A 26,170-nucleotide genomic window follows, 5' to 3' on the forward strand; every position below is an offset into this window, starting at 1 on the left:
CAAAAGTGGTGTGTCAGTCTGCGAGGAGAGACTGCATTACCCAATTTCAAGGACACTTATGGTATCAGGAGTCGGATAGTAACAGCATGCATAATCCTGTCATAAGATTTCCTTTTATTTCACCTATATTACCCTGTTGTCTGTGAAGTCAGTGTCTGTCACTTCTCTATAGAATTCATGATGCAATGAAGGTATACAAAAAAAAAAAAAAAATAAACGTAAATAAAACGTCAAATAGCAAATAAAATCGAGAACGTCTGGCCAGACACGATACTCTGTCCATTTTTCTATCACCTAAGAAAGTTAAAGAGATGCTGTGTTCAGTAAAGAAAAACCCCTGTCTAGATGTTCGTGGTGTTAAAATTACTTGTGAACGCTGTTGGCCAAAACAAATGACGTCAGGACGTCACTCAGAGCACCGAAGCCGCCGTATATTATACGATTATCTTTTATGATAAGGTGATGTTATCACATGAACCATGGACCTTGCCGTTGGTGAGGAGGCTTGCGTGCCTCAGCGATACAGATGGCCGTACCGCAGGTGCAACCACAACGGAGGGGTACCTGTTGAGAGGCCAGACAAACGTGTGGTTCCTGAAGAGGGGCATCAGCCTTTTCAGTAGTTGCAGGGGCAACAGTCTGGATGATTGACTGACCTGGCTTTGCAACATTAACCAAAACGGCCTTGCTGTGCTGGTACTGCGAACGGCTGAAAGCAAGGGGAAACTACGGCCGTAATTTTTCCCGAGGGCATGCAGCTTTACTGTATGGATAAATGATGATGGCGTCCTCTTGGGTAAAATATTCCGGAGGTAAAATAGTCCCCCATTCGGATCTCCGGACGGGGACTACTCGGGAGGACGTCGTTATCAGGAAAAAGAAAACTGGCGTTCTACGGATCGGAGCGTGAAATGTCAGATCCCTTAACCGGGCAGGTAGATTAGAAAATTTAAAAAGGGATATGGATAGGTTAAAGTTAGATATAGTGGGAATTAGTGAAGTTCGGTGGCAGGAGGAACAAGAATTTTGGTCAGGTGAATACAGGGTTATAAACACACAATCAACTAGGGGTAATGCAGGAGTAGGTTTAATAATGAATAAAAAAAATAGGAGTGCGGGTAAGCTATTACAAGCAACATAGTGAACGCATTATTGTGGCCAAGATAGACACGAAGCCCACGCCTACTACAGTAGAACAAGTTTATATGCCAACTAGCTCTGCAGATGAAGAACAAATTGAAGAAATGTATGATGAGATAAAAGAAATTATTCAGGTAGTGAGGGAGACGAAAATTTAATAGTCATGGGTCACACGAATTCGAGAGTAGAAAAAGGGAGAGAAGGTTCAAAATGGTTAAAATGGCTCTGAGCACTATGGGACTTAACTGCTGTGGTCATCAGTCCCATAGAACTTAGAAATACTTAAACCTAACTAACCTAATGACATCACACACACCCATGCCCGAGGCAGGATTCGAACCTGCGACCGTAGCAGTCGCGCGGTTCCAGACTGTAGGGCCTAGAACCGCTCGGCCACTCCGCCCGGCAAGTGAGAGAAGGAAACATAGTAGGTGAATATGGATTGGGACTAAGAAATGAAAGAGGAAGCCGCCTGGTAGAGTTTTGCACAGAGCATAACTTAATCATAGCTAACACTTGGTTCAAGAATCATGAAAGAAGGTTGTATACATGGAAGAATCCTGGAGATACTGACAGGTTTCAGATAGATTATATAATGGTAAGACAGAGATTTAGGAACCAGGTTTCAAATTGTAAGACATTTCCAGGGGCAGATATGGACTCTGACCACAATCTATTGGTTATGAACTGTAGATTAAAACTGAAGAAACTGCACAAAAGTGGGAATTTAAGGAGATGGGACTTGGATAAACTGACTAAACCAGAGGTTGTACAGAGTTTCGGGGAGAGCATAAGGGAACAATTGACAGGAATCGTGGAAAGAAGTATAGTAGAAGAAGAATGGGTAGCTCTGAGGGATGAAGTAGTGAAGGCAGCAGAGGATCAAGTAGGTAAAAAGACGAGGGCTAGTAGAAATCCTTGGGTGACAGAAGAAATATTGAACTTAATTGACGAAAGGAGAAAACACAAAAATGTAGTAAATGAAGCAGGCATAAAGGAATACAGACTTCTCAAAAATGAGATCGACAGGAAGTGCAAAATGGCTAAGCAGGGATGGCTAGAGGACAATTGTAAGTATGTAGAGGCTTATCTCACTAGGGGTAAGATAGATACTGCCTACAGGAAAATTAAAGAGACCTTTGGAGAAAAGAGAACAACTTGTATGAATATAAAGCGCTCAGAGGGAAACCCAGTTCTAAGCAAAGAAGGGAAAGCAGAAAGATGGAAGGAGTATATAGAGGGTCTGTACAAGGGCGATGTACCTGAGGACAATATTATGGAAATGGAAGAGGATGTAGATGAAGATGAAATGGGAGATAAGATACTGCGTGAAGAGTTTGACAGAGCACTGAAAGGCCTGAGTCGAAACAAGGCCCCGGGAGTAGACAACATTCCATTAGAACTACTGATGGCCTTGGGAGAGCCAGTCCTGACAAAACTCTACCATCTGGTGAGCAAGATATATGAGACAGGTGAAATAACCTCAGACTTCAAGAAGAATATAATAATTCCAATCCCAAAGAAAGCAGGTGTTGACAGATGTGAAAATTAGCGAATTATCAGTTTAATAAGTCACAGCTGCAAAATACTAACGCGAATTCTTTACAGATGAATGGAAAAACTGGTAGAAACCGACCTCGGGGAAGATCAGTTTGGATTCCGTAGAAATATTGGAACACGGCAAACCTACGTTTATAGCATTTGTAGACTTAGAGAAAGCTTTTGACAATGTTGACTGGAATACGCTCTTTCAAATTCTAAAGGTGTCAGGGGTAAAATACAGGGAGCGAAAGGCTATTTACAATTTGTACAGAAACCAGATGGCAGTTATAAGAGTCGAGGGGCATGAAAGGGAAGCAGTGGTTATTCAATCTGTATATTGAGCAAGCAATAAAGGAAACAAAAGAAAAATTCGGAGTAGGTATTACAATCCATGGAGAAGAAATAAAAACTTTGAGGTTCCCGATGACATTGTAATTCTATCAAAGACAGCAAAGGACTTGGAAGAGCAGTTGAACGAAATGGATAGTGTCTTGAAAGGAGGATATAAGATGAACACCAACAAAAGCAAAACGAGGATAATGGAATGTAGTCGAATTAAGTCAGGTGATGCTGGGGGTATTAGATTAGGAAATGAGACACTTAAAGTAGTAAAGGAATTTTGCTATTTGGGGAGCAAAATAACTGATGATGGTCGAAGTAGAGAGGATATAAAATGTAGACTGGCAATGGCTAGGAAAGCGTTTCTGAAGAAGAGAAATTTGTTAACATCGAGTATAGATTTAAGTGTCAGGAAGTCGTTTCTGAAAGTATTTGTATGGAGTGTAGCCATGTATGGGAGTGAAACGTGGACGATAAATACACTCCTGGAAATGGAAAAAAGAACACATTGACACCGGTGTGTCAGACCCACCATACTTGCTCCGGACACTGCGAGAGGGCTGTACAAGCAATGATCACACGCACGGCACAGCGGACACACCAGGAACCGCGGTGTTGACCGTCGAATGGCGCTAGCTGCGCAGCATTTGTGCACCGCCGCCGTCAGTGTCAGCCAGTTTGCCGTGGCATACGGAGCTCCATCGCAGTCTTTAACACTGGTAGCATGCCGCGACAGCGTGGACGTGAACCGTATGTGCAGTTGACGGACTTTGAGCGAGGACGTATAGTGGGCATGCGGGAGGCCGGGTGGACGTACCGCCGAATTGCTCAACACGTGGGGCGTGAGGTCTCCACAGTACATCGATGTTGTCGCCAGTGGTCGGCGGAAGGTGCACGTGCCCGTCGACCTGGGACCGGACCGCAGCGACGCACGGATGCACGCCAAGACCGTAGGATCCTACGCAGTGCCGTAGGAGACCGCACCGCCACTTCCCAGCAAATTAGGGACACTGTTGCTCCTGGGGTATCGGCGAGGACCATTCGCAACCGTCTCGATGAAGCTGGGCTACGGTCCCGCACACCGTTAGGCCGTCTTCCGCTCACGCCCCAACATCGTGCAGCCCGCCTCCAGTGGTGTCGCGACAGGCGTGAATGGAGGGACGAATGGAGACGTGTCGTCTTCAGCGATGAGAGTCGCTTCTGCCTTGGTGCCAATGATGGTCGTATGCGTGTTTGGCGCCGTGCAGGTGAGCGCCACAATCAGGACTGCATACGACCGAGGCACACAGGGCCAACACCCGGCATCATGGTGTGGGGAGCGATCTCCTACACTGGCCGTACACCACTGGTAATCGTCGAGGGGACACTGAATAGTGCACGGTACATCCAAACCGTCATCGAACCCATCGTTCTACCATTCCTAGACCGGCAAGGGAACTTGCTGTTCCAACAGGTCAATGCACGTCCGCATGTATCCCGTGCCACCCAACGTGCTCTAGAAGGTGTAAGTCAACTACCCTGGCCAGCAAGATCTCCGGATCTGTCCCCGATTGAGCATGTTTGGGACTGGATGAAGCGTCGTCTCACGCGGTCTGCACGTCCAGCACGAACGCTGGTCCAACTGAGGCGCCAGGTGGAAATGGCATGGCAAGCCGTTCCACAGGACTACATCCAGCATCTCTACGATCGTCTCCATGGGAGAATAGCAGCCTGCATTGCTGCGAAAGGTGGATATACACTGTACTAGTGCCGACATTGTGCATGCTCTGTTGCCTGTGTCTATGTGCCTGTGGTTCTGTCAGTGTGATCATGTGATGTATCTGACCCCAGGAATGTGTCAATAAAGTTTCCCCTTCCTGGGACAATGAATTCACGGTGTTCTTATTTCAATTTCCAGGAGTGTAGTTTGGACAAGAAGAGAATAGAAGCTTTTGAAATGTAGTGCTACAGAAGAATGCTGAAGATTAGATGGGTAGATCACGTAACTAATGATGAAGTATTGAATAGAACTGGGGAGAAGAGGAGGATGTGGCACAACTTGACAAAAAGAAGGGACCGGTTAGTAGGACATGTTCTGAGGCATCAAGGGATCACAAATTTAGCATTGGAGGGCAGCGTGGAGGGTAAAAATCGTTGAAGGTGACCAAGAGATGCATACACTAAGCATATTCAGAAGGATGTGGGTTGCAGTAAATACTGGGAGATGAAGAAGCTTGCACTGGATAGGGTAGCATGGAGAGCTGCATCAAACCAGTCTCAGGACTGAAGACCACAACAACAACAAAAAAAATGGTTCAAATGGCTCTGAGCACTATGGGACTCAACTGCTGAGGTCATTAGTCCCCTAGAACTTAGAACTAGTTAAACCTAACTAACCTAAGGACATCACAAACATCCATGCCCGAGGCAGGAGTCGAACCTGCGACCGTAGCGGTCTTGCGGTTCCAGACTGCAGCGCCTTTAACCGCACGGCCACTTCGGCCGGCACACAACAACAACAACATCACATATTTTCTAGTGGAATTCTGTCACCAAAGCAACCGCTGAGATCAGAAGGTTCAACGACAACTTAAGTGGGATGGCAGCTGTACATTTACTGGTACATAGAAATGTCAGCTTCATACTTAAAGGCTACAGAGAAATAAGCCGAGCTAATCACCATCTAACCGAAATTAAGGCACCTACAGCCATAACTAAAATCACAAGTAGAATATGTGTAACGGAGCACCGGATGTCAAAGGACTCGTTCGCTTGATGGTATATCTACTGGAACGCAGAGAATAGATTACGGCTCTGACCAAATAGGGATGAGAAATAGCCATCTGAGTCTCTCTCCTTTGGCAAATATATGTGAAATACTAGTAGATTCAAAGATTTTCAGTTACGTTAGCGATATTTGGGCACTGAAACGGATCAGTTTGTGACGGAGTGGGACTCGAAACCGGATCTCTCACTTAACTCGGGTGGTCATCTTAGCCACCATGACCATCCGAGTACGCTTCCGACCCAAATTCCTGGCCTATGACACACTACTAGTGTAGCGTCGCCTGGACCCCTCACTCGCCAGTTCGGAATCCCATAAAAGGTCGTGCTTGGTGTGCATTCGCACATCAGTATTTACATAATTTGCAAACTAATTACCTAGCTATTACAAATTGTATGTCTTCAGCTGGGCTAGTGCCTCCAAGTACATTTGATAAGAGCTTATTTTACCCTGGGAAGGGGGTCAGATGTCAAAGTGTGAGTGCGTGGACGTAAAACAGTTGGTCTATACTGCCAGGCGTTGTTCATTCCCTGGCCCAGTTACGGCTATGCAGAAAACGTACGTCGTAAAGTCTGCGACGTGGGAGCGTTGCTCCATGCAGAGAAAAAACAACAAACATGTATGTGTGTACATATTAAAGTACCACATATAAAAATAGCTGCACTTACACAAGTTACAATCTGTATGTACTGTATATTCATTAACAGACGCTTGTGCAGAATGTTTCTTGTCCTGATTGAATTACTAGCATCTTTTAGATTTGCAGCTCCTTGTATTGGCCATGTTTGCAGTTAAAATTTTTGGGATTTGATGTCCGCCAGTTACGCAAAACACCGTTTTTCTCAGTACCCAAACATGTTTCGGCACCAGTGTGCAATCATCAGTGGCTTTCGCTTTTATTTATTCTGCAATGTGAAAATTTTTGTTACATGATTATTAAATTATGTGTATTTTTAGTTCAAACAACAGATCGTTTTTTTACCATATAATAGTGACTATTATGCTATTTTGTGGTAACTTTTCTTGAAGTTAGTTATTCATGAATAACTTTACACTGCTATACGAGACATACAGTGAAAGGGTACAGTACCGCCCGACATTGAAAATAGGTACAACATACTTCATTATTCTTGTCAGAACAACACATTTTTTTGGTAAAAATAACTCAATTTCAATTAATACAGCGAAGCCGGATACCAGTGTGGGAAGGAATGACAATTTATTTATTTAATTGATCACATGTCCACTCCCACAAAGTAAATCCCTACATCCAGTTTGGTGAGATCTGTGAAATGAATGAATGTATGGTCGTCTGCTAAACGCAGATAGTGAATGTGAATATATGATCATCTCTGAGACGATCCTTTGGCCACCTTTGGTGGGACCAAAGAGATGAAATTTACCTGAGCTTTGAGCGCCTGAAATGTGGCTGACCAATACGGTAGCAATGTTCTCCCCCACTTCAGCAGAGGTGCGAGAGGACCTGAAGAACGGCCAAGTTTCAGCACCCTGCCGCTGGATCTTGTGTTGTTAAGACCTGTCTTAGGTGTGCTCCGTAAAGACAAAAGAATGGAGACATGGTATGCATGTGGAATATTTAAGAGTAGTTTGAAATAATAATTTCTCTATTTCAGGAACTTTTGTGGGGAGAATTAAATGTCAGGCTGGTAATATTAATGGGATCGTAGTAATCTTCAGAAGTGACCAACGGTCACAGTGAAACCACGTGTAGCAATAAGTTGAAATACTTCCGTGTGCTTAAGTTAAGCTGAATTACTAGCATGTGTACAATAAGTTGAAATATTCAAGAAATAGCGTGTGTACCATAAGTTGAAATATTTAAGAAATGGCGTGTGCAGGATTTGAAATTAGAGACGAGTACTTCCACGTGGTGAGTACTGTGTGAGTCTCAATCTGTGTATGAGACAAAGTATAAAGAGAAGTACTCGTCCATGGTATCATTTGAGGACTCGCGTGTGTGATGAATATCTTCTTAATATTACTTTGCGTGATATGATTCCGTGTGACGCTAGATTCAAACTCTGAGAGAGAAGCAAGGTGAGTCGGCCGTCTATCCAGCAACGCCACTTGGCTTGCATTGCACAGGAAGACGTGCATATATCTCCAGAGTTCATAGTAGGAAAGTAGAATTACAAAGTGGGGCAGTGTCGTGTGAAACTGGGATAAATACTAATTGAAGTGGGAAAGCTGAAAGTGATAGTGTTGTGACTATTTATTGTATTGTATTCCATGTTGTAGTGTGGTGTATGTCATGTATTTAGGGTATGTGTGGTTTGCATGGGAGAGTAGCAAGGTAGTTTCAAAAGATTAGTGGGTTATGCTTGTTCCTTCTGTACCGCTCGATTTGGAGGAAAGTTTCGTGATGATGATTGTGAGAGTCGAAGTGTGAGATATAATAAAAGATCCACCATCCTATCCAGAAAGTGCAATGTAACGTTAAATAATTACGAGACCATAAGGTAGAGAATCACCAATGTAAAGCCATGCCCACTGGGCGGAATTTCTCATGTGTTATTGTTGTAGGTTATAGAATTTGTGTGTTTAGGTTATAGAATTTATCGGAATAAATAAGATAGTGAAAAGAAAAAGTTTGGTGGACTTTTCCTTCGAATTGTATGTTGTCATGATATCCCGAATTTATAATGTGTGCGGTGGCCACGTGTTGATAAAAGCCGTTAAATAAAAGACAAAAAGAAAATGTGGTATTGCCAGTGCATAGTGAACAGTCAGAGTTCTGTAAATTACTGATAGTCAGATGTGCGTTTCCGTTGCGTATTATTCATACAGGAGGATAATTTGTAACTTAATTGTGAGTACGAGAGTTCATGTTACTCGATAAATAAGAATGAATCCACTCGCATGGCAGACCACTCATCTTGCAGGCCTGACTGCTTGATGCCACAGTATGAGCAAGGCAAGTGGGTGCCTCTCAACAGAAAATAGACACATCAGTGGCTGAAGAGTCTCTCTAAGTTTTTAAGTCACATTAGAAATGCTCAATACTGGCACCGTTGGTGATACTGAAAACGTCAATACAGGTGGAACTGCAAGTGCAATTCATTTAAGTCATTCGTGCTGCTGCACCGGAATGGACAACGGCAGCAGCCCACGTTGGAGAGCGTTGTGATGCTTGTCTACAGGTAAGAACTAATTCGATGCGACAATACTGAGAGAATCATTTGCCTAGATGTTCCTTACATGCCTGCCCCTCCTCTCCCCCAATGGTGCACTCCATAATTACAACACGGTGCCTATTACGAATCTGAACTTGGGGAAGTGTTCTGTCCGTTGATATGTCAATTTTAGGGTCCCGTGCCTCAATCAGTTAAAAATGGGAGCCTTACAGAATCGCTTTGTGTCCATTTGTCTGTCTGTCTGCCAGTCTGTCCGACTGCGAAGAACCCTTATTCTCTTGAAAAAGTTCACGTATGTCAATGCACTCAAAAGATACGGCCATTTGTGTCACATATTTTGATACGCGAAAACTCAATCGTGAGACTTTGTGGTTGGGAGAACCACAGCTATAAGCATTTATCTTGGGTATTAATAAACGCTTCAGCCGTATTTAATCCTTTATTACTAGATCACTACCGGTTTCCTGGCACTAAAATCCGCATCTTCAGGTGAACATTTGATTAAAACATAAGAGCGGAAAAGCTCGGAATCGTTTTAGTGCCACGAAACGGGTAGTGATCCGGTAATAAAGGACTAAATACAGATGAAGCGGTTATTAATATCCAAGATTAATCGTGAAGACCTGTAGGGTACTTTTCGTTGACCTATTTGGCAACAAGCAAGGTTTCATGGTACATCTAAAGTAAAATAAAAATTCCGAAAATTCTTAATCTGTAATTACATCACACGAAAAAATATTTTTTTGTAATATTTAATCCGACTCTTTGTGTGTGTCCGACTCTTATCTCTGGAACAGCTCAGCGTATCACGGCCAAAGTTATGTCACATACTGAAGTCTATGGACCCTTGGCAGTGTAAAAACTTAAAGCTTGTAAGTCAATGCAGTCAGAGGATTCGGTTGTTTATGTCACATTGGTACTCACGTACTCGCTCGTCAAAAGCTACAACGTACTTCCCTTTTACCTAGAATCATGAAATTCGGCAAGAAGCAAGTTTTCATAGGACAGTTAAAGTAAAATGTCTCAAACATCTTAAACTGTAATTATATGAATTAAAAATATCTTTTTGCCATTTGATCATACGTTGTGTTGATCATCCGTCAAAAGCATAGCAGGCAAACATTACTGTGTGCAAACATAAAATTTTAACATGTTGTCATGTTTTGGTAAGTAAATGAAAACGTTTTATTAAATCTTCTCTCTCTACATATGTAAACTTGAGTCCGCTGCTCGCTTCTTTGTGTATGTCCGGGTTGGTCTGACGAACTGGTGTAGAGATTTTGATACGGTCTTGAAATTCCCAGGACAAGTATCTTGACAGTATCGACATCGATAACATGTAAAAACCGTTGACATTCTCGGCTCCCAGATGGATGAACAATACGAAACTCCCCAGTTTTTCTGTATATACTGTATTCTTGCAGTCGTCTTCTTAAATTGTGGAGGTACTTATGAGCAAAGCTGTACAACTACTGGGAAAATTACCACATAGCAATGCCACAACCAGTTATCATAACTGCCAAGATTTTATCGCCCTGTTGTTTTCTTGCATTTCTCGCCGTTTTCGTTTCTCTTCTTGTTCTTCGTTTTCCTTCATCTCGAAAGAAAGGGAAAACGTTTACGATACGTAAATATAATACGGTGTAAATAAAAGCCGAGGCTTTCGCCGCCTCGGCGTGTAGCGTGGACAATGCGGATGTTAGGGATTGCTGGGCCCGGGCTGTGCCCACAACGTAACAGCGCTGTAAAGGAAGTCATAACCGTAAAGCTGATGACGCCGGTGACGAAACGGGCGGCTGACGCGCGCGGGGAATGCGCGTGAGCGAGCGGGCGCGCACAATTTCGTCGCGTGTTTCTCTTTTACGGCCAATTGGCGCCCACCCAGGGCCGCCGGGCATCTCTCACGCTGTGGGAGGCGAGTGCACTCGGGCGTCTCCCATCTCTCAGCGCTGCGTGCAGCAGCAGACGTGGGCGCATCACAGAGCCAAGCACGTGCCGGCAGCCGTGGAACCCAAGCTAACGCCGCTGCCTTCAAAAGAGGGAGTCGTCTATCAGACTTCGACCTACGCAGAGCCGAGAGCAGTTCTTCGTATCACTGCTGAACGGTGTGTCGAGACAAAATAAGGGAGCTGCCACACCAATGTTCTCGTCACCTTAGCGTATACACGTGGGAAGACGACGTACATGAGCCAAGGAAACTGGTACACCTGCTTAATATCGTTTAGGGCCCCGTGAGCAAGCAAAAGTGCCGCAACACGACGTCGCATGGACTTGACTAATGTCTCAAGTAGTTCTTGGGGGAACTGATGCTATGAATACTGCAGAGCTGTCCGTTAACTGTAAGAGTCCGAGGGGGTGGAGATCTCTTCTGAACAGCCCGTTGCAAGGCATCTCAGATATGCTCCATAATGTTCATGTCTGGGGAGATTGGTCGCCAGCGGAAGTATTTAAACTCAGAAGAGTGTTCCTGGAGCCACTCTGTAGCAATTCTGCAAGTATGGGGTGTCGCATTGTCCTGCTGGAACTGCCCAAGTCCGTCGTAATGCAGAATGGACATGAATGCATGCAGCTAATCAGACAGGATGCTAACGTACGTGTAACCTGTCAGAGTAGTATCTAGACGTATCATGGGTCCCATATCGCTCCAGCAGCACACGCCCCGCACCGTTACAGAGCCTCCACCAGCTTGAACAGTCGCTGCTGACATACAGGGCCCACTGATTCATGAGGTTGTCTCCATACCAGTACACGTCCATCCGCTCAGTACAGTCTGAAACGAGACTCGTCCGACCAGGCAAAATGTTTCCAGTCATCAACAGTCCAGTGTCGATGCTGACAGGCAAAGGCGAGCTTTGCGTCGTGCAGTCATAAAGGATGTACGATTCTGCCTTCGGCTCTGAAAGCTCATATCGATTATGTTTCGTTGAAAGGTTCGCACGGTGACACTTGTTGATGGGCCAGCACAGAAATCTGCAGCAATTTGCGGAAGTGTTGCACTTCTGTCCCACTGAAAGATTTTCTTCAGTCGTCGCAGGATCTTTTTCCAGCCGCAACGGTGTCGGAGATTTGGTGTTTTACCACATACCTGATTTTCCCGATACACCAGTGAAATGGAGATGCTGTGTCCCATCGCTTGTTCGTCGACTATAAAACCACGGTTTTGACGTCTTCTTCAGAAAGAGAAACAAGCTTCACATTAGAAGTTCATTCCGGAAATGAATTGCTAAGGTGAAGTTTGTTTGTCCTTCTGAAGAAGATGGGTTTCAATTCGTCGAAACCGTGGTCAGGGTTCATTTCAGCTGGTTGGCTGTCTTTTATTTCTTCTAAACGAGAAGAACATCCAAATATATTTGTAATTGAATTTATTGTTGTTGTGGTCTTCAGTCCTGAGACTGATTTGATGCAGCTCTCCATGCTACTCTATCCTGTGCAAGCTTCTTCATCTCCCAGTACCTACTGCAACCTACATCCATCTGAATTTGCTTAGTGTATTCGTCTCTTGGTCTCCCTCTACGTTTTTTACCCTCCACACAGCCCTCCAATACTAAATTGGTGATCCCCTGATGCCTCAACACATGACCTACCAACCGATCCCTTCTTCTAGTCAAGTTGAACTTCTCTTCTCCCCAATCCTGTTCAATACTTCCTCATTAGTTATGTGATCTACCCATCTAATCTTCAGCATTCTTCTGTAGCACCACATTTCGAAAGCTTCTATTCTCTTCTTGTCCAAACTATTTATCGTCCATGTTTCACTTCCATACATGGCTACACTCCATACAAATACTTTCAGAAACGACTTCCTGACACTTAAACCTATACTCGATGTTAACAAATTTCTCTTCTTCAGAAATGCTTTCCTTGCCATTGCCAGTGTACATTTTATATCCTCTCTACTTCGACCATCATCAGTTATTTTGCTCCCCAAGTAGCAAACCTCCTTCACCACTTTAAGTGTCTCACTTCCTAATCTAATTCCCTCAGCATCACCTGACTTAATTCGACTACATTCCTTTATCCTTTTTTTGCTTTTGTTGATGTTCATCTTATATCCTCCTTTGAAGACACTATCCATTCCGTTCAACTGCTCTTCCAAGTCCTTTTCTATCTCTGACAGAATTACAATGTCATCGGCGAACTTCAAAGTTTATATTTCTTCTCCATGGATTTTAATACCTACTCCGAATTTTTCTTTTGTTTCCTTCACTGCTTGCTCAATATACAGATTGAATAACATCGGGGAGAGGCTACAATCCTGTCTCACTCCCTTCCCAACCGCTGCTTCCCTTTCATGCCCCTCGACTCTTATAACTGCCATCTGGTTTCTGTACAAATTGTAAATAGCTTTTCTTTCCCTGTATTTTACCCCTGCCACGTTTAGAATTTGAAAGAGCGTATTCCAGTCAACATTGTCAAAAGCTCTCTCCAAGTCTACAAATGCTAGAAATGTAGGTTTGCCTTTTCTTAATGTAGCTTTTAAGATAAGTCGTAGGGACAGTATTGCCTCACGTGTTCCAACATTTCTACGGAATCCAAACTGATCCTCCCCGAGGTCGGCTTCTACCAGTTTTTCCATTCGTCTGTAAAGAATCCGCGTTAGTATTTTGCAGCCGTGACTTATTAAACTGATAGTTCGGTAATTTTCACATTTGTCAACACCTGCTTTCTTTGGGATTAGAATTATTATATTCTTCTTGAAGTCTGAGGGTATTTCACCTGTTTCATACATCTTGCTCACCAGATGGTACAGTTTCGTCAGGACTGGCTCTCCCATGGCTGTCAGTAGTTCTAATGGAATGTTATCTACTCTCGGGGCCTTGTTTCGACTCAGGTCTTTCACTGCTCTGTCAAACTCTTCACGCAGTATTATATCTCCCATTTCATCTTCATCTATATCCTCTTCCATTTCCATAATATTGTCCTAAAGTACATCGCCCTTGTATAGACCCTCTATCTACTCCTTCCATCTTTCTGCTTTCCCTTCTTTGCTTAGAACTGGGTTTCCATCTGAGCTTTTGATATTCATACAAGTGGTGCTCTTTTCAACAAAGGAGTCTTTAATTTTCCTGTCGGCTGTATCTATCTTACCCCTAGTGAGATTAGCCTCTACATCCTTACATTTGTCCTCTAGCCATGCCTGCTTAGCCATTTTGCACTTCCTGTCGATCTCATTTTTGAGACGTTTGTATTCCTTTTTGCCTGCTTCATTTACCGCATTTTTATATTTTCTCCTTTCATCAATTAAATTCAGTATTTCTTCTGTCACCAAAGGATTTCTACTATCCCTCATATTTTTACCTACTTGATCCTCTGCTGCCTTCACTACTTCATCCCTCAGAGCTACCCATTCTTCTTCTACTGTATTTCTTTCCACCATTCCTGTCAATTGTTCCCTTATGCTCTCCCTGAAACTCTGTACAATCTCTGGTTTAGTCAGTTTATCCAGGTCCCATCTCCTTAAACTCCCACCTTTTTGCAGTTTCTTCAATTTTAATCTACAGGTCATAACCAATAGATTGTGGTCAGAATCCACATCTGCCCCTGGAAATGTCTTACAATTTAAAACCTGGTTCCTAAATCTCTGTCTTACCATTATATAATCTATCTGAAACCTGTCAGTATCTCCAGGATTCTTCCATGTATACAACCTTCTTTCATGATTCATGAATCAAGTGTTAGCTATGGTTAAGTTGTGCTCTGTGCAAAATTCTACCAGGCGGCTTCCTCTTTCATTTCTTAGCCCCAATCCATATTCACCTACTACGTTTCCTTCTCTCCCTTTTCCTACTGCCGAATTCCAGTCACCCATGACTATTAAATTTTCGTCTCCCTTCACAATCTGAATAATTTCTTTTATTTCATCTTACATTGTAATTGGAATATAACAATGTAATTGAATCAGTCTGTATTCTAACGTCTATCATTTATTGTCTGCCTATTGACTTCAATATGTCATTTTTCTCTATTTCTATCTTATTAAAAAACTGTTATGAAGCGAAGGTTATTTCTTAGCGTCAAGAAGTGGACCTCATTCTTCAACAGAAAATATAAAGACAGTGTACATGCTGAGAAATATGCATTTCGTATTAGCAGCAGATTTCTTTCAATTTCTGAGTTTATTTGAGATCGATAACTTATCTGAGATTACAAAATGTTTAACATGATTCACACATATACACGACATTTGAGCGATTCTCGTGAAAGATATAGGAATTTTACAAGAATAAATTAAGGTAACTTCTCCAACGTAGTCTCCTTCTGATATTAGGAAGCTCCTAATTCAACGAAGCAAAAATTAACGAGTTTCTTTCAAGATTTATTTCTGGGTTAAGTCTTGGTTGGAAAAAAAAATACGAGCATAGTCCAACTGATTAATTGAAAATTCGCATTTTAAAACTTCAAACTTCGAACGCGGGAGACAACGCCAAACTGGGTCGCTTGAAATAACCAATTATTTTCCAACAAATTGCATTTAAAGCGTTTAGGATTCCTTCAGAACGGAACACAAAATTTCATAAAAAGTACTGCGCCATGTACGTACGAACTACCGTCAATGCTAAGCTGAGCAGTTTTGAAGAAGTACATCTGTGCTGTGTGTATTAATTTGTTAATAACATTGCGCTGAATTAGTCGCGTGGCTTTTCCCTAGACAGATGTAGGAAATAGCGTAAAAACCATGCTCAGGATAACCAATGTAGACAACAGCACGGGTATACTCTGTAAAGGGGGGGGGGGGGGGGGTGTTGACGAGCGGGGGAAGGAGGGATCGGGCAGTGCAGTCGTCTCAAGCCTCCCCTCCTCCCCCCCCCCCCCACACACACACACTATGAAAATATAACTGTCACAAATCGAACTCACACGTCGACCCGCCACAAGGAGAAAATCAGTTCAGTATCAGTCTGAAAAAAGACGGAGCTAGCAATGGACACTGAACAGTAGCTAGCGAAATTTTAAAACTATTTTGCCTTTGTGGACACCGCTTACTTCAGTTAGTTTTGCTGCTCTGAAGATGGCCTAAGACTAGGCCGAAACCGGACATTTTAAATAAAATAATCAGTGCGATCTAGACTATATTTCATTAAGTTCAAATAGCTTACACGATCCCCGTTTCCCATCAATTCTGAATGCGAGGGAAATGCCTACCGATAAAACGGCCATCAGACGCGACCGTCGATTTCGTGATGACTCCAGCCACGCCTGCAAATTTACTGCCAGTGACGGAACAACGGCAGCAGTAGCAGCAGCAGCAGCTGTTGCTGTTTCGCCGGCCCGGAACGTCGAGGACTTGGAGGAGAAGGCAGCAAAAAGAGACCGGCCCAGCGCTCTGTCCAGGAAACCCCCGCCTCCGCCGCGCTCCAGATTTCAAATTGCCCGCTGCGGAATGTTTATGAGGTCAGACGGGCCGCATCAGATGCCGCAGCGGCTGCTGGCTGGGCCCGCACACTTGCAACAGAGCGCGGCGAGGCAGATAAAGCGGTAGCAGCAGCAACAGCCGCGCCGCGTCCTGCCGCCTCGCCAGAGACACAGACGGCCGCGCGCAAGAAGCCGCGGCCGGCGCTGCCGCAGATAACGCAGCTGCAACGCGCCGCCGCGTGACCTCGCAACACCAGCGAGTCTAGCAAATACAGCATTAATTAGACGCTCTTCCTCAGACTGCGTATACACCCCCGAATCACCAGGCCGTGCACTCTGCTGCTCCACGACATCTATAGCTCACCATCCACGCGTCTCCAGGATTATCCAGTAGGTCCGGCTGGAAATAAACCCAGCAACCACTTCCCAGCGATTAAATCCGTCCCTTGTCAACAATGCTCCAATTAACGCTAACCTTTCGCTTTCTCCCTCCTCGTCCCCGTCAACAACGTTAGTTACTACCTGTTGTCCGCCCCCGGTAGCTAAGTGATAGCCGGCACGGTAGCTCAGCGTGTTCGGCCAGAGGGCTGTGTGCTCTCTGTAATAAAAAAACTAAGTCAAGGAACCAACGATCAATTTGAACGGATGTCTTGTGACGTCCGCCCCGACCAAACGCATCGAACTATACCGAACAAAATGAGTAAAAAGAAAAAAAAAAAGAGAATGTCAATCCTAAGGGACCGGGTTCGATTCCCGGCTGGGTCGGAGATTTTCTCCGCTTAGGGACTGGGTGTTGTGTTGTCCTAATCCTCATCATTTCATCCCCATCGACACGCAAGTCGCGGAAGTGGCGTCAAATCGAAAGACTTGCAACAGGCGAACGGTCTACCCGACGGGAGACCCTAGTCACACGACATTACTATTATACTACCTGCTGTTCTCAAAATGGCTCAAATGGGTCTGAGCAATATGGGACTTAACATCTATGGTCATCCGTCCCCTAGAACTTAGTACTTAAAACTAACTAACCTAAGGACATCACACAACACCCAGTCATCACGAGGCAGAGAAAATCCCTGACCCGCCAGGAATCGAACCCGGGAACCCGAGCGCGGGAAGCGAGACCGCTACCGCACGACCACGAGCTGCGGACACCTGTTGTTCTGCAGGACGCCACAGTAGTACACAAAGTTACAAGTGAGAACACGATAAACCCTAGAGCAGCATAAAGTGCAGCTTTACTTGGGAGTTCTTGGTAAGGCTGTGTCAGTTACCTTCGTATAAGCTGTGGTACAAGGTGAGCATCATAGTCACACAATTCTGCATTGTTGTCAACTTTATTCAAGATGGCGGATACAAGATGGCAGCTATAGGTGTGGCAACATTACAGTGACGTCATAGTGAGAAGCTCAAACTTGGTCGGGAAGTAGGTCAATTGGACTACGTCCACTAACCTAACGCCCCTCCACTCCCCCCACCCTTCCTTCACCTTCCCTCCCCCTCCCCTCACCTCCCCACCCCACCCACATTAGCAAATTGGCGGGAAAAGGACTCAGTCTCCGCTGGGCTGCCAGAAAGGATGGATGGAAGACTTTATTTTGCATGCATTGTTTATTTAACCAATTTGAGTTAGAGGCGAAATGTAAGGATGTAGACGCTTCTCTCACTAGGGATAAGATGGATACTGCCTACAGGAAAATTAAAGAGACCTTTGGAGAACAGAGAACCACTTGTATGAATATCAAGAGTTCAGATGGAAACCCAGTTCTAAGCAAAGAAGGGAAAGCAGAAAGGTGGAAGGAGTAAATAGCGGGTCTATACAAGGGCGATGTTCTTGAGGACAGTATTATGGAAATGGAAGAGGATGCAGATGAAGATGAAATGGGAGATATGGTACTGGGTGAAGAGTTTGACAGAGCACTGAAAGACCTGAGTGGCAACATAGCTCCGGGAGTGGACAACATCCCATTAGAACTACTGACAGCCTTGGGAGAGCCAGTCCTGACAAAACTCTACCATCTGGTGAGCAAGATGTATGAGACAGGCCAAATACCCTCAGACTTCAAGAAGAATATAATAATCCCAATCCCAAAGAAAGCAGGTGTTGACAGAAGTGAAAATTACCGAACTATCAGCTTAATAAGTCACAGCTGCAAAATACTAACACGAATTCTTTACAGACGAATGGAAAAACTAGTAGAAGCCGACCTCGGGGAGGATCAGTTTGGATTCCGTAGAAATATTGGAACACGTGAGGCAATACTGACCCTACGACTTATCTTAGAAGCTAGATTAAGGAAAGGCAAACGTACGTTCGTAGCATTTGTAGACTTAGAGAAAGCTTTTGACAATGTTGACTGGAATACGCTCTTTCAAATTCTAAAGGTGGCACGGGTAAAATACAGGGAGCGAAAAGCTATTTACAATTTGTACAGAAACCAGATGGCAGTTATAAGAGTCGAGGGACATGAATGGGAAGCAGTGGTTGGGAAGGGAGTGAGACAGGATTGTAGCCTGTCCCCGATGTTATTCAATCTGTATATTGAGCAAGCAGTGAAGGAAACAAAAGAAAAATTCGGAGTAGGTATTAAAATCCATGGAGAAGAAATATAAACTTTGAGGTTCGCCGATGACATCGTAATTCTGTCAGAGACAGCAAAGGACTTGGAAGAGCAGTTGAATGGAATGGATGGTGTCTTGAAGGGAGGATATAAGATGAACATCAACAAAAGCAAAACAAGGATAATGGAATGTAGTCGAATTAAGTCGGGTGATGTTGAGGGTATTAGATTAGGAAGTGAGACACTTAAAGTGGTGAAGGAGGTTTGCTACTTGGGGAACAAAATAACTGATGATGGTCGAAGTAGAGAGGATATAAAATGTACACTGGCAATGGCAAGGAAAGCATTTCTGAAGAAGAGAAATTTGTTAACATCGAGTATAGGTTTAAGTGTCAGGAAGTCGTTTCTGAAAGTATTTGTATGGAGTGTAGCCATGTATGGAAGTGAAACATGGACGATAAATAGTTTGGACAAGAAGAGAATAGAAGCTTTCGAAATGTGGTGTTACAGAAGAATGCTGAAGATTAAATGGGTAGATCACATAACTAATGAGGAGGTATTGAATAGAATTGGGGAGAAGAGGAGTTTGTGGCACAACTTGACAAGAAGAAGGGATCGGTTGGTAGGACATTTTCTGAGGCATCAAGGGATCACCAGTTTGGTATTGGAGGGCAGCGTGGAGAGTAAAAATCGCAGAGGGAGACCAAGAGATGAATACACTAAGCAGATTCAGAAGGATGTAGGTTGCAGTAGGTACTGGGAGATGATGAAGCTTGCACAGGATAGAGTAGCATGGAGAGCTGCATGACACCAGTCTCAGGATTGAAGACCACAACAACGAGTTATCATAGACAGTAGCTCCATCCAGTGTGTTGACCATGATGACCGAAGTCCAACTGATCTAGTTCCTAGTTTACAACTCCGCCACCAGAGGGCGCTGTCGTCCCTGCCCCCTCCTCTCCAGTAACGTAATCCAAATGGTGTCCAGAAGAAAGATGGCGCTAAAACGAGCTGGATTGCGAAGGCGGATGTAATTGTTTACTGTATTTAGGGTGACCAGATGCAGTTGTTTAAAAAGGAGGACAAACAGCTTCAAAAAGGAGGACAAAGGAAGAAAAAAAGAGGACACATCAATCGGGTCAACTGCAGATGAGGATTCCACCCGTCAGCTTTGGACAAGTCACGTGACTGCCGGGAATTACCGGTAGAACTAGTAGTCAATTGTTACTGGTGGTCAGATGGTGATTCCCTGAGCAATATTTTTTTTATTTTAAATTAAAAACATTGATTGTGGTGACAGTGTGGCGTCAATTGTTTTGTTATTCAACAACATGGTATTGTTTACAAAGCGAAAAACGTAAGACCATTCACCTCCCTTCATTCGACGCACCGCTACCAACATCTACAATTCAAATAATGTTTAAATGTGTGTGAAATCTTATGGGACTTAACTGCTAAGGTCATCAGTCCCTAAGCGTACACACTACTTAACCTAAATTATCCTAAGGACAAACACACACACCCATGCCAGACGGAGGGCTCGAACCTCCACCGGGACCAGCCGCACAGTCCTCTACAATTCCAGCAGCAGCTGACGACATGTAAACTGCACTTTAACCTTCCGAATACAAATAAATTGAATGACTATGAAACAATGAAATAAAACCATGACAGTTAATCTGTCGAGTTATTTCTTACCTTTATTGGCCACTGAGACGTACGTTCCAGCTCCGCATATCTTACATTCCGCTTCAAATTCATTTCTCCCTTTCTTGAAAGCCGAATATTTTGCACGAAAGGACATCAGAAAAGTGTACACTTTCGTTTAGACATAGGCAAATATTTTACGTAACTCAGTTAAAAATTACACTCACAAATCACAAGTGCAGCACAGGAAGCCAAGCCAATACAGAGCGAAGATACGAAACGAAAATTTTAAACAATCGATATTTCATTCGCTGATTGGTCGATCAACGATAACATTGACGATCCTGATGCTAGCTACTAACACCGACTTCGTGCATGTTTATCACGAAGGCTGTGCCAATAGTTAAAGTATTTAAGAAAAGTGCAATAGAACGGGACGAATTGTAAATTTAACTGAATTACGCTCAATTTTGCGAAAAAGCCGGACACTGTAAAAATCCGCCCGGACACCGGACAAAGAGCTAAAAAGGAGGACATGTCCGGATTAATCCGGATGTCTGGTCACCCTAACTGTGTTCAATGGATGAGATGTCTGTGCTGTAGAAGGAAGAGTATTAGCTGTAGCCATGCTTCTGAGGACTGTGTCGATAGCAAATATATTTAGTGAAGACGAATAAGCTTCACGAAATAATGAACATGAAGAAGCATGGAGCTGAGCTACACTTTACAACTCATATTGATAAATGTGTGTGCTGCAACTGTACAGCATTCGATAAAAGTCCAGTCCACTAACCATTTCTTTCTGTTGTTCTCTCAGGGTGCATCAGTTTTGTGGCATAACCTGCAATAGACTCGCGTACAACTACGTGTTCTGTGTGTGACTTCGAGCACTATCTACCTGCGATTGTTAACAGCAAACTTGTCAGTCATCAGAGGACTTTCAATCCACGTGTGATGGTGTTGAAATATAGACATCCTGTTTCGGCACTTTCCTCTAGATGAAAATCTATGTGATGTACTCCATTCTCCTGCCGTATCATGGGAATAAAATCGAGTCTTCAGTTTCGTATAGGTACAAAAGACTGTTACTATACTTTTCATGTTTGTCCTATCCTAAATGCATATTAAGTGGATCATTGGGGAAGGGGAAATAATCCACTTCTGAAGGCCTGTGCTGTGTTTGTGTTGCAAAGAAAGGATATTTTCTTTGGTGTGGGAGCTGACAGTTTCATCGCTTTACAATTTGTGGTCATAGTTTATCGTGGAAAATGTGTATCATTTGCTGTGGATGTATTTCTTACATTGGGGTATTAACAGCATTGCATTCCGCATGACTAATAGGTCAGCAGGCACACTGTTCTAGCTTTATAGCGTGCTTTAAGTGCAGAACTGTGTGTCCTTAGGAATGCATGTGTTCTCTCTTACCAATACCTTCTTGGTACTGACCTCAGACACTAGAACTTCTGAATTGATAGCGCAGTAGATTTATTTAAAAAGCTTCAAACTACTTCCATCTGGAACTCCATCATGCATAAACCACACGTTTCTTATTCATAACCATCTGTTATATCATCACAACACTTTCATACCTACTACACACCGGTAAGGGATGCTAACCTTCTCGACGTGTGTGCATCTCTAGATATCTTGTGAACTTGGATCAGAGCCATGAGTAAGATTGGTGCGGAACAGCCCTTAAGGACTTGGCTCACTCTGCTCCTTCGTGAGACATGGAATTTAGCGGTCTACTTCTGGTCAGCTGCAAATTAAATTGCCAGTTATTCTAAGGATGCTAAGGACGTGAGAATGCTCTGTGACTCCCATCCACATGAGCAAAGGTCGCAAATTACACTCTACGATTGAGGTGCTAGAAATAAGTAGATCACTGTGTGCTATATTTTGGTGTACATGTATATACGTTCAAGAATTAACAATGAACGGATGTACTGCACACTCATATGTTTACATTAAAATCTAGTATATGGTTCTCGCAAAGTAGTGGAGGGGAGGTTTAGCGATGGTACAGAAACTGGGAAGCACGCTGCCGTGTCACTGGTCGGCACTGAAAAACTGTTAAAATTGCTAAAGTTGATTGCACTTTCAACTGTGATGCTTAATGCAGTACATCAATGGCGTACTTTCCAGCCCATCTGCCCACTGGTATTCTGTTGATTACCACATAATGATGGCCTCACATCACTTGTTTGAGATGGAAAAAGAGTCATGGTGGGACAAACACCTTCCGGTGATGTCCTGCACCGATACAATTATTGCATACATGACTGCATTATGAGGAATCAGTCAAAATGGAACATCGAGCTGTCTGCTACCCGTCACTGTGAAAGAGGAATTTAAGTGTAGAGGTCATCAATCACATTTGGTTAGCTGTTCAGAAACTCTCCACAATGCCAAAAAACTCTTCGAATTTCCTTACGTTGTGACTCTTTTATTTCAATCATCCAGTGTGTGTGCTGTGGGAGCAGCAGCAATTTGATTTTCATCCAATGATGTCCAGTTTTCTGTGAGAGTCAATGGATCAAAACATGTTAATATCAGTTTAGAACCTGACACAGACTTCAAAGTCGTGGTGGAGAAAATATATATATATATATATATATATATATATATATATATATATATATATATATATATGGCTTTCGCGCCTATATTCCTTTTTTACTTACGTTTTCGTGCGGCAAGCACTAAGTAAAAACGAATATGGGCGCGAAAACATCGCGACAAACTAAATTACATTGTAGAAGATAGGTTAACTCCCAGCAAAAAACTTTCTCATCAACATCGTTTGGTTGCAGACGACAAGGTACCTGTAGTAATTAACACACAAGTGATCCAGAAAATTCCTGCACACCAAACGTAAAGGTATTTACAAAAAGAAACGATCTGTTGTTTGAACTAAAGATGCACATAATTTTGTAATAATTTAACAAAAATGTTCACATTGCAGAATAAATAAAAACGAAAACCCACTCATTATGGCACAGTGGTGCCGAAACATGTTTGGGTACTGAGAAAAAGAAAAACGGTGTTTTGCATGACTGGCGGACCTCAGATCCAACAATTTTAACTGCAAACACGACCAATACAAGGAGCTGCAAATCAAAATTATGAAGCATATCACAGTGTGCGAGTGAAAAGGAGCAGCAATTGCAAACGTACTTCGAAGCTGAAATACACGGCACACTACCTCTGCTATGGAGAATACGTCCAAATAGTACAGAGGATCACCGTGAAATTCTGACTGTGTATGGATCAAATGCAATGTCGTGTACAGTAGTAGTTTAATACTGCCAACAATTTCACCGAGGCAACACAGACGTGGGGGTGGTGCCGATCAGGAAGGAAGGTCATTCAAATTGGCCACAGACGACTTCATCCAGGCAGTCGGGGAAGAGCATCTGCAGGGAATGAGATTTTTCAACGGCGAGGACGTTCAGTGGTCCTCGAATGACTCTGTGGCCAAGGCAAGGATTTTTATCGTCGAAGAACTGGACGCTTGGTGCAAGTTTCTGACCGTTGTTTATAGGGACCTGGTGACTACGCTGTAAAATAGTGTCGTGTATCTGTGTCACTTTGTAGTGCAGCACTCGATAAAAGTTGCTTGACCTACCACAATAAGGTGTGACTTACTATTTGAAGTCTCTTAGTGTGTGCATGCCTTGTTCATCCTCTCCCGCCGGAAGCGCAATCATTTCCTACTAACTAACGGTGAAATTCCTCTCCCAGTCATCAACATTCCACCTTACATTATCCCCCCGACCGACAACTTTCCATCTTACATCACCAGCCCTGGCTATTAAGTAATCTTTCACATGTTTTATATATTGTATTTCAAAGATTATTGTACATATAGGGAGTAACCAATGTTATAATTTCTTTTTCTAGCGTTAAATCATTAAATGAAGCTTTTGATACTTTGTTTACGTCTTTAGATAAGAAGAAAGATTAAAACTGTGTGACGGACTGAGACTCGAGCTTGTGGCCTTTGTCTTGGTAAAGCACTTGCCCACGAAAGCCAAACGTCCCGAGTTCGAGTCTCCGGCACACAGTTTTAATCTGCCAGGAAGTTTCATATCAGCGCACAGTCCGCTGCAGAATGAAAATTTCATTCAAGAAGACGTCACTGGGACCCCGAAAAAATGAACATCGTAGCTGCTGAAATCACCACTGAAAAGTTGGCCTCTGTTTCCACCAGTGGTTAAAACAAGTGACTCACATTCGACAGAACAAGGTTTCACTTCCCTGTCCTATCATTCAGATATAGATATTCCAGTTAAGGCAAAAGTTGAAACGGTTCCTTTGATAAGGACACGGCCCCAACTCTAGCTTCACCTCCATCTCTAATGATTTCATTTTAGTTACTCTCTGACTCCTATTCCGATGTATTTATTTCCTTATTTGTGTTGGCTGGAGAACTACACGTAAAAATTGGGGAAAAACAGCCTTGGCTGCATTAAAATATTTATTTCGGTGACCAGTGAGCAGTTGACTTTCGTGCAGTTTCGGTCGCAGTTGAGCAGCTGACGTTCGTGGAGTCACAACATCTGCTCCGTTCACCGCCGCCGCCCACACCATAGCGTAAATGGCCTGTAGATCCTCGCTTTGGCTCTGAGCACTATGGGACTTAACTTCTAAGGTCATCAGTCCCCTAGAACTCAGAACTACTTAAACCTAACTAACCTAAGGACATCACACACGTCCATGCCCGAGGCAGGATTCGAACCTGCGACCGTAGCGGTCACGCGGTTCCAGACTGTAGCGCCTTTAACCGCTTGGCCACACCGGCCGGCTCCTCGCTTTCCTACTGAAACTGGTAACCATTGCAGATAAATATATTACTGCGGTCACGTGCGGTTCTAGGCGCTGCAGTCCGGAACCGTGGGACTGCCACGGTCGCAGGTTCGAATCCTGCCTCGGGCATGGATGTATGTGATGTCCTTAGGTTAGTTGGGCTTAAGTAGTTCTATGTTCTAGGGGACTGATGACCTAAGATGTTAAGTCCCATAGTGCCGGAAGTGGTCGTGCGGTAGCGTTCTCGCTTCCCGCGCCCGGGTTCCCGGGCTCGATTCCAGGCGGGGTCAGGGATTTCCTCTGCCTCGTGATGACTGGGTGTTGTGTGCTGTCCTTAGGTTAGTTAGGTTTAAGTAGTTCTAAGTTCTAGGCGACTGATGACCTAAGATGTTAAGTCCCATAGTGCTGGAAGTGGTCGTGCGGTAGCGTTCTCGCTTCCCGCGCCCGGGTTCCCGGGTTCGATTCCCGGCGGGGTCAGGGATTTTCTCTGCCTCCTGATGACTGGGTGTTGTGTGCTGTCCTTAGGTTAGTTAGGTTTAAGTAGTTCTAAGTTCTAGGGGACTGATGACCATAGGTGTTAAGTCCCATAGTGCTCAGAGCCATTTGAACCATTTTGAACCCATAGTGCTCAGAGCCATTTGAACCATATATTATTGCAGTGAAAACTGTTTGCAATCCATTTTGAAAGCATTTTAGCCAGACCGCTGTTTTTCTTCACGAGAATGTAAAGTCGTCAGGTGATCAAAATGAACTGCAAAACGATTTAGACAAGATATCTGTATGGTGCAAAAAGTGACAACTGACAGTAAATCATAAACACATGAGCACTAAAAAGAATCCGTTGAATTTCCGTTACCCGA

This window comes from Schistocerca nitens, chromosome 1, assembly GCF_023898315.1.
Source record: "Schistocerca nitens isolate TAMUIC-IGC-003100 chromosome 1, iqSchNite1.1, whole genome shotgun sequence".
Taxonomy (NCBI): domain Eukaryota; kingdom Metazoa; phylum Arthropoda; class Insecta; order Orthoptera; family Acrididae; genus Schistocerca; species Schistocerca nitens.